Source organism: Sus scrofa, chromosome 10 (genome assembly GCF_054392235.1).
Source record: "Sus scrofa isolate SSC_HxYL_T2T_F1_AM1 chromosome 10, Sscrofa_HxYL_maternal_Yorkshire_Landrace_v2.0, whole genome shotgun sequence".
NCBI classification, from domain to species: domain Eukaryota; kingdom Metazoa; phylum Chordata; class Mammalia; order Artiodactyla; family Suidae; genus Sus; species Sus scrofa.
The window spans coordinates 906,328-922,514 of NC_139392.1; the positions used below are offsets into that span (position 1 = coordinate 906,328).

Genomic DNA, 16,187 nt, shown 5'->3' on the forward strand with positions numbered 1-16,187 from the left:
AATTACATACACTTCATGGAAGAAGGTTAAAATAGAACAAAGTGAAGACCAGGAAATACCTGCCACCCTAACCTTGTGATAGAAAACGAGACACAGTGTTTCTGAATTCATGCTCAAATTAAAGCCACTGTCAAATACTGGAAAGAATCAGAGCAGTTTTCTCCAATCGAATCCTCTATCCAACCTCCTAATAGAGCAGATAGATCATGGCGGAAATCAGTGAACTCTTCTCAACTTAATGAGGGTGCAGCCGTATTATTGCCAAGTCAGGGTAATTCAGAAGGATGCAGCTGGAGGAAAATCCTCCTGGGAGATAGAGTGGCGATCACTAAACCTGGTCGTCTATGCGGGGAGCCGAGGAGATGCAGGGGCTCAAAAAAAAAAAAAAAAAAAAGGGACCTTGCCTGATGGCAGAAAAACCTGAAGGCAGGTTCCTAACCAAGGAAGGGAGCTCGCCTGAACGGTCCAAGCTGAAGGTGGGCCTCTGGACAGGATAAAAGCCTGCCTCAACAGTACAAGGCGAAGGCAGGCTTCAGGTTGCACCGCTCTCACTTTGATGTTGATGGGGAAGAATTGGGGCTTTCCTGGGACAGCAGTTTCCATGTTTGCGCCAGAGAACGTGGATTGTTTCTCGGGTGACCTAGTCTTTCCTGTTGTTTTATTTGTTATTCAGTTTTCCTCAGTCTTTCCTGATTACTTGCTTATTATTCTTCTTTTCCATTCTTATTCTCCTGTGGTGATTTGTGATTTGACAAAATTACAGCAATAATACAATAAGAATTTTATCCTGAAGGACTTTCCCCTATTCAAATCCAACTTAATTAAAACATAGTGTTTTTCTACTAACTAGTTATACAGTAAACTTTAGAGTTAGGATTTTAATGAGGTTCATAGAAGTTAGACATATATTATTCTTGACCGAAAGAAACCTAGCTATGAGTTATAGAAGCTTTTAAGTGATATCTAGTTAAGTTGGTTTATATTTTCTTACACTGTCTCCCTGCCATAACGCTTTAAAGATAAGCACCAGTCTAAAAACAAGATTTGTGAATGCCAAATTCTTGTGTCTGTGACCTCTTCAAATTGCAAAGACTGGCTGGCCATGGGATGATTTGTACTGAGTCTCCTCCTTTCCATGATGTATTGTACCTAATTGCCCTTAAATTGTACTCACTAAGTTTAGTTAAGACAAAGATGTTAGAACGTGACGTATAGCTGCTGTACCATGTAAAAGTCAACCAGTGTACTTTTAACACTGATGTAATCTGTAGTGAAAAACTGTCTATATAACCTATCACTTATGCCAATAAAATCTGAGCAGTCCAGAGCCCTGAAGGAAGGGACAAAGGGGCTGTCTCTGTTGCAAAAGCCGACGTCCGTCCCTCTCCTTTGGGAAGAGTGTACACTCCCTGGCCGCCGAGCTGGCCTCCGGCAGTCTACGTCATTTGGAAAGAAAGTAGACTGGAATCCATAGGCACTAACTTGTGTGCACAGGTAACTGGACAGTTGGTCAGTCACCTGGCAAGAACACATCTGGAAGACTGAGGGTAGGTAGGTCTGACAGAGGGATGTATAGGTGGATTTGTGTTCGTGCATACAAAATATGTGAACCTTTATGCTTCGTGTGAGGTGCAAGGGAAAGCAGCTACCACAGAGGAGGCACTGGACTTCCAGGTGAAGATGATGCATGCCGTGGGAACTAGGTAGCTTCTCTCCTTGGAACTTAACAGTGAGTCCATAGACAGGGGGACAGAGTGACAGGAATGAGATCTATGCATTTTCCTAAAAAAAAAAAAAATTGTTCGTACCAGGCCATCTAGCTGATGATACTCATGAATGCCCAACCTGCCAGCAGAAAAGAAAGATGCTGAGCCCTCGGTATCGCCAAGGGAAGCCTGCCTGCTCACTGAAGGCTGGTCAATTACATTAGACTTGGGTACTTTGAAGGGTTTATTTGGTCATCTTTACCCGCATTAGCACACAGTCCAGGTAGATGTCTTCCATGGCTGTGGTGTCTCTATAGTGTCATAATCTGAGTGCTTACAGAATACACTGCTCCAGAACATGGTATCAAAACACCATCGATTCATGCTAAGGGACATATTTTATACAAACAAGTTGGTGCAGTGGGGTTAGAATCACAAACATCACTAATGTCCCATTAATGAAAAATAACCAGACTGAGAGGGTTTCAGGCACATGTAAGTTTTCAGGGGAAGCACCTTATGGAGTGACAATGCCACCTTCCAGGAAACACGACATGCACCAAATCATTTGCCAAAATATGTTGCATGTTCCAGTAGTTACAGCAAATGGATCATTGCGCTGAGGGATTGGGGCAGGATCACAGATCTGATCATCGTACCCACTGAGTCCCTGGAACTTTTGTTTCTCTTCCCTGCAGCTTTAACTTCTGCCAGGAAAAATGTCCTAGTTTTTAGGAAGAAAATAATTCAGCCAGGGGATGTATTAATTGTGATGCTGAACTAGGAGCTGCAACTACTATCTACCCATTTAGGGCTCCTATGTAGTTTGAAATATTGGCGAAGGAAGAAGAGACTCTAGAATGGGTAGTGATAGAATGAAAGTGGTTCAGCAGTAGAGGCTATATAGCTTTTGCTATTTTGAAAATACATATTGTTTCTTTGTGTGTGTGTCTTTTTAGGGCCACACCCGCGCTATATGGTGGTTCCCAGGCTAGTGGTCGAATCGGAGGTGCAGCTGCTGACCTACACGGTAGCCACAGCCACAGCAACTCAGATCTGAGCCGCATCTGTGACCCACGCCACAGCTCACAGCAATGCCAGTTTCTTAACCCAGTGAGCAAGGCCAAGGATCAAACCTGCAACCTCACGAATACTGGTCAGATTTTGTTTCCACTGAGCCACGACAGGAACGCAATATTATTTTTAAGCGTTCTGAGAGATTGAGATGGCTCTGCACACAGACTCTGCTTGATTTCATGTGTATGTTCGCAAGTGGTAAAGAAGCATTCCTAAAGCAGGGTCCCATTTTGCAGGACAGAACCCAGACAGAGCAGAAGGGCACCGTCAGACCCAAATACCACAAAGAATGGACTATGTCAGACACACCTGTGTGGTGTCCGCTTTTCCAGAACTTTCTTGTCTCCTGAGCTCTTGGCCATGGTCAACCCCAGGAACTTTCTATAAAGACTGACTTTATATGGCCCATCAAGTTTCTGTCTATCAAGGCCAATATCCAGAGCCTTTGGCTCCTTCACTTCATTCTGGACTCACCTATAGCAGCATTTTTCAGAGAAGGGGAATAAGGCACCACAGCGGTCGCCAAGGGAACCAGGCAACACTTTGCAGAAATGCGAACTTTATTCCTTGTAGGGTAGACGTTCACCCAAGGGGGCAGGTGGTAACAGCGCATCATGGAGAAATGTCCTCTCCACGCTCCCTCTAAAAGGCTCTTCCAAAGCACAGCTTTCCACTAGCTTCAGGAGACACTGCCCAAGTCCATCTCACGGGGTCAGGGACCAGTCAGGGCTCCTCCTGAGTGGCAGCCCGCCGGGTGCCCCCACCAGAGATGCCCTTCTCTTCCTTCTCTGCCTCACGCCACGTCTTCCTCACGTACTCTGCCCTGAACTTGCACCCACTTAACTATTACCCCTCAAGGTTTTGCTCAGATTCTGTTTTCTAGAGAGCATGGGCTAATATAAAAGAAAATATTTTTCTTTTTTTTATCTAGAAAGTGTGTGTGTGTGGGGACTCCTAGCACAGTGTATATATACATCAAATTATCACATTCCACACTTTAAATATCTTACAGATTTGTCAATTATAACTCAGTAATAATTTTTTTTAATTCCTTAAATTTGTAGCTAAAACTACAACTTTAATTCATTTGCTTTCTTTCTTTTTCCCCCTTTTTTTGTGGGGGGGGTGCACCCACACCCATGGCATATGGAAGTTCCCAGGCTAGGGGTTCAATCAGAGCCACAGCCTCAGCAACGCAGCATCTGAGCTGCGTCTGTGACCTACACCACAGCTCACGGCAACACTAGATCCCCAACCCACTGAGCGATGCCAGGGATTGAACCCACATCCTCATGGATACTAGTCAAATTCACCTCCCTTGCGCCACAACGGGAACTCCTTAATTGCTTTCTTAAGGGGAAAGAGAACCTTGCTATCAAAGAGGTAAATTCTAGTCTTTTATGGTAGAGTCCAAGAAAAAATGTCTAGTATGAAAAACAATCAAGATTAGTCAGTATAAACATGCTATTTATGGATAGGGAAATAAATACCAGAAGAAAGTTCTAAAAGACTTGGGTAGTGGGAAGAGGTAGGGGAAAGACTTGGTTTTTTTCCATTAGCCATTTAGCATGATTTGACTTTTTAAACTATAGTCCTGTATTTCTTTGCCTTAAATTAAAAATGAGTTGGAATTGTTTTTAAAATTTATATTTCACTTAAATTATTAAGAGAACTGATCTTTCTGGTAAACTCATATGGAATAAGGATAGGTTTAGCCTAAACGGAATGCAACTAGACAAAATATTCAGTGATATCTATCTGAAAATAAGCATGCAGCCTCTGGTTTTACCTTGAATCCAATCTATACTGAATAAAACATGTGACTTATCAATGGGAAAAGTGTATCTCTTTACAGTATGTTGCCCAGGTTGAATAAGTTATCTCACCATGGTCTAATTTGTTTAGAAACAGTTTTATTAGTTTACACACACACACACACACCACGATGTATGTAAATAGATGCAAATAGATTCCAGATAGCCTTTGGTATTTGTGCTTTTCAGATAAGCAGACCTTCTAGAAATGACACACAGTTCACACAGAGCCATTGTTAATCATTGAGAAAAATGGCTTTTCATGTAAATATATTTTCCACATTATACCACCCCGGTCTTCTGCTAGATAAAATGAGAAGGAGTGTAATTCTCTCTTCTTGACCTTTATACGTGCCGTGAACTTTTAGAAAGGAGAATGCTGTAAGATAGCTTTATCATTATCACCGTTATTATTATTCAAAAATGGTGTGACTGACAGGGCCAGTTCCCAAGTTATTTTTTCTTTCGATCGCAAGTTCTCCTTCTTGACCCAGAGGCAAAAATGTTATGCAAAGTGAGATAGTTGAAAGGGGGAGAGTATATCTTTCTGAATTTAAAAACTCTCCCTCGGTAACATCTCAGAAAGCTGCAAACCTCTCCACTGTTGGAGCTGCCTCTGAGGGGATTATAAATTACTGCATTTGCTTGAGGAAAGCAGTAAGTGCTACCAAGTCTTTCCTGAATATGTCAGGAGGTTTTTTCCTGGGCCACTGTGACATGAGTATATTATTTAGGAATGTGGTGTCTCATTACTATAATGTAATTGGCGAAACACACAATATTTTCAAAGGAGGCTGTTGGATTCAGAAATTGTGCACGCAGATTTTATTTAATGGTAAAATCCCAGAAGCGTAGAAGCTTGAAGTCTGAAGGTCGTGTCTCATAGTGTCTCCCTTCCTACCTGTCATGTTGTTTGGCCACTGCTCTCATTTTTCCAGTGACGGGGAGCTCACTGCTTAACAGTGGAGAACACTGGTGTTAGAATAAGGGTAGACAGAGATTCCTCGTGTAGAAGAAATGACAAGGACGTAGGCATCACTAACGCAAACGTGATGAAACCTCACTAGTTCAGCTGAACTAGAGGAATCACTCTAATAATCTGAAGTGTACATTACTTTTATAGGGAGAGTTTCAGTCATTCCCAGGGTATCCAGCAGTTAAAGCTCATGTGCAAATACTGCCAAGTAGAAATCCTGCCAAATCCTATTTAAGGCACAAATAAGGTTCATTTTTAGTTATACCTGGTGTGCAAATGGTTACTTGTAATTTCACCAAAAGGTGATGGTTTCCTTAAGTAGAACATTTCTCTCATATTTTGTTGCGTTATTAATATCCTTACCAAATACTTTTTGAAAAAGTAGTGCAAGGAGAAACTTTAGTCCGTTGCTTGTCTGAATTAGCATAAAATCAGTTTACAGTTATTTAAGATAAACAAGTTAAAATGTTGTTGATTTTTATTTGTGAATTATGAACCCAAATTGGGGGTACTTTTGTTGATTAAATGTATATGTGTGCTTGGTTTAATCTTTTATTTTTGGTTTAATATTTAAAAAAATGTATTGGAGTATAGTTGACTTACAATGTTGCCTTAGTTTCAGGTGTACAGCAAAGTGAATCAATCATACATTTGAATATTTCCATTCTTTTTCAGATTCCTGTCCCATGTAGATTATCCCAGACTATTGAGCAGATTTCCCTGTGCTACACAGTAGGCCCTTGCTTCTTACCTGTTTTATATACAGTGGTGTGTACATGCCACTCCCAACCTCCCAGCTTATCCCTCCCTCAATATTTCCTCTGGTTACATTTTAATTTTTATATATTATCTGGAAGGGTTATTTTATGAACTAGGCAAAACAATATGACAGAAAAACTTTATTCAAATGTTACTGTATCAAATCATGAATTCAGGGACGAGATGTTTGAATGAGCTTTTCCTTTTAGTGGAAATGTATGTTCTCTCAGAAAGATGAATACCTGCACTATTTCAAAAAGTTCCTGAGAAATTAAATGTGATTAACATTTGCTTTTGTTTATAAGATGTAATATTTATTCACGTGCACTATTTAAGCAGGTAATTTTTGTATTTCTCATTAGACGATGTTAAGCAACTATAAATCCTTTTTATTAAAGCTTGATCTTGCATACGGTTTTTCTTAACTTTTTTTTAAGCTTAGGGCCATGTGTATTGGTGTAGGATCTAACAAAGAAGAAATGTCCACTTCTTGACTCTCTGAATTTCTTTTCTAAACATTTGCATGAGCTCTTCTTTTGCTAATTTTATGTAGTCACTTTTGTCCACTTAAGCTAATATGAATTGCTTTATAACATCAAAATAAAAGCCTGATAGTTATAAATTATGTGTAATTCAACTGTTTTGAGGTTTGGATTACTACTCCAAGAGGTGGTGTAAGAATTGTTCAGAACATATCCTTTATTGTACAGAATTATTTCCTTAAGCAATAATTCTAGATGCAAAATTATTATATTATTGTGGAATTCATTTTTTACACGATATTTTTCTCTAGAAAACTACTCATTTGAATGGAGACATGTAGAGGGCACCACTTTTTTGCATAATCGTAATTTTGACAAATGCATAGTTATAGAAACATTTAATATTGCAATTTTTATTTACCTGAATACAAATGATTTCAGAAATTTCACGTTCTTTACATGCCTGTTGATCATTTGTATATAATTTTTATGAATCTTCCCTCATGTATTCCCTTTATCACATATTTTATGTATGTATTTATATATAAATCACTCTTCAAATGTTAACATAATATCTTTATATATTATAGGTTGTGTGCATTTTCATACGTTTAATAGATGTTTTTATGTATTTATTTATTTATTTGCTTTTTAGGGCTGCACCTACCGCATAAAGAATTTCCCAGGCTAAGGGTCCAATCAGAGCCTCACCCACTGGCCTACGCCACAGCCACAGCACCAGCTGGATCTAAGCTGCATCTACAACCTACACCACAGCTCATGGCAATGTTGGATTCATAACCCACTGAGTGAGGCCAGGAATTGAACTTGCATCCTCATGGATACTAGTCAGATTCATTTCTGCTCAGCCACAACAGGAACTCCCTGATAGATGTTTTTAAAATTTGATTTGTGGAGTTATATAGATCTGTTTAGCATTTATGATTTCTGCTTTTGATATTGTATTTGAGAATCTTGCTATATCAAAGTTTAATAAAAAGTAGCATCAGTTTTAGTATATGCATAGACCATCATGTGCGTAAACATTTATTTCATCTGTAATTATTTAGACCATGTTATACAAAGTAATCAAATGTCATTGTTATCTCCTAATTGCCAGTTGCTTATACATGTCCTAAATGGTCCATTATTCTACATTGTCATGAAAACTAAATTAAGTTTATTTCAGAACACTTTTTGACAGTGGCTCCTCTCTGTATGTTTGCCACCAATTCATATTATTCCTGGTCACTTTATAATACACTTTAAATTTCTGTTTATATAAGCTCATTTCATTTTTTACATTGATAATTTTCCATGCCTGTTGTGAAATACCGACTTTTAGTATTACTTAAGATATTTTAACAGTAATTAATGTTTCACTGAGAATATCAATGTGAATGAATAGATTATATAACTTGAAAAGAATTGACTTCATTCTGTACCACAAGATATTAATTCGTCTTACCCAAAAGCAACAACCAAGATAGAATAAGCTATCTCTAGCGATGCAAAATTGATCTAAAATTTTTGTGTTGTTTTGGTTTCAGGAATTTTCAGAATTATGCCAAGCCTTACAAAATGAGTTGTGGTGATTCCATCTGATTATTTTTCAGACAAATTAATCTCATTACTTTTGGCCTTATCAAATTGATTCTGATTTTATACCTCAGAAATACATGTATATATTTTCTTTACATTGATATAGTTTAAATTACAACATGCATAGACCTGAAATTATAACACGCATAGACTTGAAATGAGATTTGAAAAATACATACAACACTGCAATTGCCATCCTTTCTATGCCAAATATTTGCATAGAAAGTTTTTAATTTTTTTTTTTCAGTCAACACCCCTACCAACTGCCAGCCAGATCTGTTCTTGACTTTCATATAGTGAAAAAATTCAGTGTGTAATTTTTCGTGGCCACATTTACTTGATAATGCTTCTAGAAGATTATTCCATGGTGGTATGTATATCACAGTTTTTTAAGTTTTTATTTCAGAATGTATTCCATTTTATACATTTTCCGGAATGTGTGCATTTATACTCCTCTTGACAGACACTTGAGTTATTTATATTTTGAGTTACTGTGTGAATGAAATGGATGTAAACATTTATGTATAAGTTTTGTGAAGACATAAGTTTTCATTTTTCTTGAGAAAACATCTGAGAGAAATCTCTGCATCGTACTTCAGTTTTCAGGTACCGCCAAGTGCCGGAGGCCAGCTCCTGCGGCCAGGGAGCGTCTGCTTTTTCCCGATAGGAGAGGGATGCGGCGTCGGCGAATGTACAATCGCGGAGACAGCCCCTTTGTCCCTTCTTTCAGGGCGCTGGACTGCTCAAATTTTATTGGCATAAGTGGTTGATTATATAGACAGTTTTTTGCTACAGATTACATCACAGTGTTAAAAGTACATTGGTCAACTATTACATGATATAGCAGCCATACATCATGTTTTAAGATCTTTGTTTTAACTAAACTTGGTACAATTTAGGGGCAATTAGGTACAATACATCATGTTTAAAGATCTCTATCTTAACTAAACTTAGTGGGTACAATTTAAGGGCAATTAGGTACAATACATCATGGAAAGGAGGAGACTCAGTACAAGTCATCCCATGGCCAGCCAGTCTTTGCAATTTGAAGAGGTCACAGACACAAGAATTTGGCATTCACAAATCTTGTTTTTAGACTGGTGCTTATCTTTAAAGCATTATGGCAGGGAGACAGTGCAAGAAAATATAAACCAACTTAACTAGCTATCACTTAAAAGCTTCTATAACTCATAGCTAGGTGTCTTTTGGTCAAGAATAATATATGTCTAACTTCTATGAACCTCATTAAAATCCTAACTCTAAAGTTTACTGTATAACTAGTTAGTAGAAAAACACTATGTTTTAACTAAGTTGGATTTAAATAGGGGAAAGTCTTTCAGGATGAAATTCTTATTATATTATTGTTGTAATTTTGTTACATCACAAATCACCACAGGAAAATAAGAATGGGAAATAAGAATAATAAGCAAGTAATCAGGAAAGACTGAGGAAATACCTGAATAACAAATAAAACAACAGGAAAGACTAGGTCACCCGAGAAACAATCCATGTTCTCTGGCGCAAACGTGGAAACTGCTTTCCCAGGAAAGCCCAATTCTTCCCCATCAACATCAAAGTGAGAGCGGTGCAACCTGAGGCCTGCCCTCGGCTTGTACCCTTCAGGCAGGTTTTCATCCTGACCAAAAGCCCACCTTCGGCCTGTACTGTTCAGGTGGGCTCCCTTTCTTGGTTAAGAACCTGCCTTCAGGTTTTTCTGCCATCAGGCAAGGTCCTTTTTTGAGTCCCTGCATTTTCTCGGCTCCCCGCAGTGAAGCTGTTTTCTATCAGATGTTGTGTCATTGTCTATCTCTCAAGCTTGGAGAGTTTCAATTGCTCTGAACAGTTGACACTTTGTGTTGTCCTTTGTAAATTTTGACATCCCAGTGAGTGTGTAGATAGAGCTCAGAGTTATTTTAATTTCCATTTTGCTAATGCCTAATTATATTGAACTTCTTTTAATATGGATTGTGTACGTATGTGTGTATATATATGTGTGTGTGTATACGTGTGGGTGTTTTATATATATATTACATTAACCATTCATATATCTTATCCTTGGAGATCTGTCAAACTTTTTTGCTGGGATTTAGTCCTCTTCATATGCTGTTAGTAACATAATATACACATGGTATTTTGGGACATATATATTCTATATGTATAGATACATATGAATATATAAGTAATTTTTTCCAACCTGTGTGCTTTTTTTTCTCCTTTTTAGGGCCACACCCGCAGTATATGGAGGTTCCCAGGCTAGGGGTCAAATTGGAGCTGTAGCTCGAACCAAAGCTGTAGCCACTGGCCTATACCACAGCAGCAGCAATGCCAGATCTAAGCCGTGGCTGCGACCTACACCACAGCTCCTGTCAATGCCGGATCCTTAACCCACTGAGCAAGGCCAGGGATTGAACCTGGGTCCTCATGGATGCTCATCAGATTCGGTAACCACTGAGCCATGATGGGAACTCCCCAGTCTGTGTGCTTTTAACTTTTGGTAGTGCTAACACTTAAAAGCAAAATGTCTTAAGTACAAATTATAACTCTTCTTCTCATCGTTATAAGAGTCCATCTAAGAAATTTTTCCTAGCCCACATCCATGAAAATGGCCTTATCTATTTTCTTCTAAAATTTCATATTTGTATCTTTTACATTTTAGTTCAACCCATTTTCTAAAATTGTTATAGTTGATTCAAAATGTTTCATCAAGTTTTTTGTGCAAAAGTGACCCAGTCACACACATTTCCCTGTGCCATACCAGAGGGTCCCATTGTCCATCCATTCCAGATATAACAGCAGCCCCCAAACCCCCAAAACACCCATCCCTCCTACTCCCTCCTCTTTTCCCCCGGGAACCCCAAGAGTTCAGACCCATTTTAAATTAGACTTTATATAAGTCTTGATGATAGAGCTGAGTTTTATTCTGTTTTTCTCCTGTGGCTTTCCAAGTGATCCTATATCATTTGTTAAAATGAGTATCTTTCCTCAGTTGAATTATTTTGGCAGTTTTATTGAAAATCAACTGACTTTACCTATCTATGTTTATTCATCTGTTACCTGGTTTGTTCCACTGATTTATATATCTATGTTTATTCAAATACCACATGGTAATATTTACTGCACTATAACAATCTTAAAATTAAGTATTATACGATTTCCAACTTGTTAATCTGTTGCAAAATTCTTCAAGTGATGCTTTGTTTAAATATTGAATTTCTCCTAGCCATGTTTATCAGTTGCCAGTTTAAAGATATTTCACATGTTTTGTTCAATACATCATCGTTCCTCAATATTTCATGTCTATGCTACTGTAATTGGATTATTTTTTAAAATTCATTTTCTAATTGTTAATCACTTTTGTTTAAATAGAGTTTATTTTATGTGTTTATATTGACCATTTATCCTGGGAACTCAGTTATTCAAACATGTTTTTTGAAGATGTACTGGTTTTTTTTTTTAATGGACAGGGTTTTTTTATTGTCTGTGAATGGGACGGTTTTAACATCTCGCTTTCCAATCTTTACATTTTCCATTACCTCTTCATGTTACTCTCCATGTGTTAAGGATGTTATATACTCCATGTTGCAGTGATACCATGCTTGCTCTGAACAACTATTTGCTTTTACTAATACAAAAAAAAAAAAAATACAAAAAGAAAAAAAAGCTAGTCTATCTGATTTACACACAAATTTATTTTTTGGCTCTTTTTAATCTGTCTTCCACATCTAGGTTTCTGTTCAGGTATATTTTTCCTTTTGCATCATGATTTGTCTGCATTACTCCTTGTAGAAGTCTGCTAGCAACACACACTGTTTTTTATATGTTTCCTTTATATGTTTATAGTTTTCCTTTATATGAAAATAATTTTAGTTCTCATTTTTTTTTTTTTGTCTTTTTGTCTTTTTGCCATTTCTTGGGCCGCTCCCTCGGTGTATGGAGGTTCCCAGGCTAGGTGTCGAATCGGCTGTAGCTGCCAACCTACACCACAGCTCACGGCAACGCCGGATCCTTAACCCACTGAGCAAGGCCAGGGATCGAACCCACAACCTCATGGTTCCTAGTCGGATTCGTTAACTTCTGAGCCATGATGGAAACTCTGCCTCGCTTTTGAAGAATATTTTCACTGGGTGTAGAAGTCTGAGTTAACAATTTTTCTTTTTTTTTTTTTTTTAGTGCTTTAAATATGACATTTCTTTGTCTTATGGGTTCAATTTCTGATGCAAAGTAAGAAGTGGTCTGTCTCATACCTTTGTAAGGAAAGGATTGTTCTGCATGTTTATTTTTAAAAAGCTATTTTTAATTTTCAGTTGACATTTTTGGCACCCAATGTTTTTTTTTTTCGTTTAATTCTTTTTGAGGTTTGTTTATCTTTTTGAAATTTGAATTTGCTTCAGACTCTATGGGAAAATTTTGCCTCTCTTTGTACATTTGCTTGACTCCCTGTTCCTTTTGGAAATCTACTCCTCCTCGCTCGTTCATTCTGGGACTCCGATTATATATATATATTTATTTAAAACTTTGTTTTTCGTGTATAAACTTTATAGTCATTTCAGATTGACAGCAAAATTGAGTGGCAAGTGTACGGGATCGGCTTACACCTCTACTTTTGTCTTCTTACTGTTGAGTTTTAACTCCTCTTTATATTTTAAATAACAGTCCCTTATCAGATATATCTTTTGCAATTTTTTTTCCTAGCCTATGGCTTGTCTTCTCGTTATCTTAACATCATCTTTGATAGAGAAGATTTTTATTTTAATAAAGTCCAAATTATCAATGATGTCTTTCATGAATCATGAGTGTTTGAGTTGTATCTAGAAAGTCATTGCCATACCAGGTCGTCCAGGTTTTCTCCTGTGTTATCTTCTTCGAGTCGTTTCATTTTTGGTTTTAGATTTAGGCCTGTTATACACTTTGGGTTATTTTGGTGACGGGTGTAATGTCCCGATCTAGATCCATTCTTTTGCATGTGGCTGTTCGTTCTTCTAGCATCATTTGTTGAAAAGATTATCTTTGCTTTATTTTATTGACTTCGCCGAAAGTCATTTTACTGCACGCACTTATTTTTTTGTGGCATTTATTACTTCATTTTGTATTGCATTTGCCACAGATCATTTGACCGTCCTTAAATGGGTTTATATTTAGACTTTTAGTTCCGTTCCCTTGTTCTCTTGTGTATTCTTTCAAAATTACAGTTAAAAAATCAGAGAAATCCATTTAACTAATATAAAAATAATCTATTTTTGAAAAATGTAATGACTTTTTACCTGAAAATTTTTATTGGCAAATTGCTTTTCAATAGTGCTTATTTTAAAATTATATAATTGTCTTTATTTAAACATGGATTCATTTTTTTTTCTTTTTTTCTGTTTGGTTTGGGAAATGTATAACTTCCTAGAAAGTACTGAATCTATTTTTATTATTTACTGGCACAAAAGTTAGATGTGAATAGATAATATGATTTTTAAATGTCTCTGTATTTGTGGTCATGCCTAACTCATTTTTCATATCATATAATTATTTATAAATGTTCTTTTTTTGCTTAGTTAATCTTTGCTGAGTTTAGCTGTTGTAATTCTTTTTATATTTCTGATTGACTTCAGATGTTTTCGATCGATAATATGGTAATCTTTTTCATAATTATTATTTATTTCTGTTACTTTGTTTAATTCATTTCTTTGTCTTTACATCTTAGTGATTATCATGGTTTCATCTGTATTGCAGATTTTATAAAACTTGGCACAAATCATTGTTCATTGTTGTTCTTGGTGCTTTTTTCCGTGATTTTTAAATTATGATCTTACTATAAGATAGATTTGAATTTATTTCTAACTGTACTTATATTTACAGCACATCTATTCTGTCTCTACGCTTTCCTTTTATATCATATCAAAATGTTGTTTCATCTTTAGTTAATTTTCTATATGTCCACTTTTAAAGTATGGTTGACTTACAATGTGCCAACTTCTGCTGTGGAGTGAAGTGGCCCAGTCATACACATATATACATTTCTTGTATTATCTCCTTCATGGTCTATCAGAAGAGACTAGATATAGTTCCCTGTGCTGTGCAGCAGGACCTCATTGCTTATCCATTTGAAATGTAATAGCGTGCATCTACTCATCCCAAACTCCCAGTCCATCCTCTCCCCTCCCCCTTGGCAACCACAAGTCTGTTCTCTATATCTGTGAATCTGTTTCTGTTTGGAGATAGGTTCATTTGGGTCATATTTAATTTCCACATAGAAGTGATATCATATGGCATTTGTCTTTCTCTTTCTGACTTAATTCACTCAGTATGATAACCCCAAGTCCATCCATGTTGTTGAAAATGGCTTTATTCATTCTTTTTATAGCTGTGTAGTATTCCATTGTATATACTACTTCTTCATCCATTCATCTATTGATGGACATTTAGGTTGTTTCCATGTCCTGGCTATTGGGAATAGTGATGCTAGGAGCATGGGGGTGCAGGCATATTTTTTGAATTGTAGTGTTGTCCAAATATATGCCCTGGAGTGGAATTGCTAGATCATATGGTAATTCTATATTCAGTTTTTTGAGGAGCTTCCATAATGTTCTCCACGGTGGTTGTACCAGCTTACATTACCACCAACAGTATAAGAGGGTTCCCTTTTATCCACACCCTCTCCAGCTTTTGGTATGTGTAGAATTCTTAGTGATGGCCATTCTTACCAGTGTGAGGTGATACCTCACTGTAGTTTTGATTTGTATTTCTCTAGTAACTAGTGATGCTGAGAGTTTTTCACATGCGTACTGGCCATCTGTATATCTTTGGACAAATGCCTATTTAGGTGTTCTGCCCATTTTTCGATTGAGTTTTTTTGGTTGTTGTTGAGTTGTATAGATTGTTTGTATATTTGGAGATTAAGCCCCTGTTGGTTGTATCATTTGCAACTATTTCCTCCCATTCTGTGGGCTATTTATTTATTTTATTTTTTATTGTTTAATGGTTTCCATTACTGTGCAAAAGCTTAATTGATTAAGTTCCATTTGTTTGTAAGTCCATTTTTAAAATATTTTGTTTTCTCCATCCTTATGGTATAATAATAATGCCAGGTGTTTTATTGCACATAGCACTTACCTATAAATATTCAGATGTATTTATTAAGCCTATATTTTGTCATTCTTTCATTCTTAAGACAATTAGCAACTCTAAGATCTCAGCTAATTTAAGATGTGTAAGCAAATTGTTTTACTTCAAACCTTCCAATTCCTGATGAATCATTGAAAATATAACCAGGAGTGACAGATTGAGATTATTTTTATTACCTTAACTAGTGTCTTCATAGAATATTTAAAAAATTTTTGCATGTGTCATATAAAACTGATTTTACAATACTTATTTAGAAGAGATCCTTTCCACTGCAGTACTGTTGGCATTTGGGGCCGGATTCTTCTTTATTGTGGGAAGCTGTCCTGGACATTGTAGGATATTTAGCAAACTCTGCCTAGTTGTAACAATCGAAAATGTCTGCAGACTTTGCCAAATGTCCTCTGAGGATAATGTCATCCCTGTTGAAAAATACAAATTGGGTCAATATTTATTTTAGTTAATTTTAGTTCTTCAGAACCTTGTGTTTATCATTTTTGTTTTCCAAAATCCATGTCTTAAGTCATTCCAATATTTTTGAGGTGGCTTACTGGATATTTGCCCTGCTCTTTGTTTATGTACATTTTTTTGTAATAATTATTCATAAAAAGATTTATCTGGAATTTAAGGAGTTTTTTTTTCCTTTCAAAGCCTATAAATGTCA

At 36.8% G+C, this 16,187-nt stretch overlaps 1 long non-coding RNA gene across 4 annotated transcripts in view; it reads left to right on the top strand.

The window, feature by feature from the left end:
- The window catches only part of LOC146398749 (uncharacterized), a 181,067-nt gene that overhangs the window by 52,304 nt on the left and 112,576 nt on the right, over positions 1-16,187 (top strand). The gene's annotated exons all lie outside the window — the stretch shown is intronic.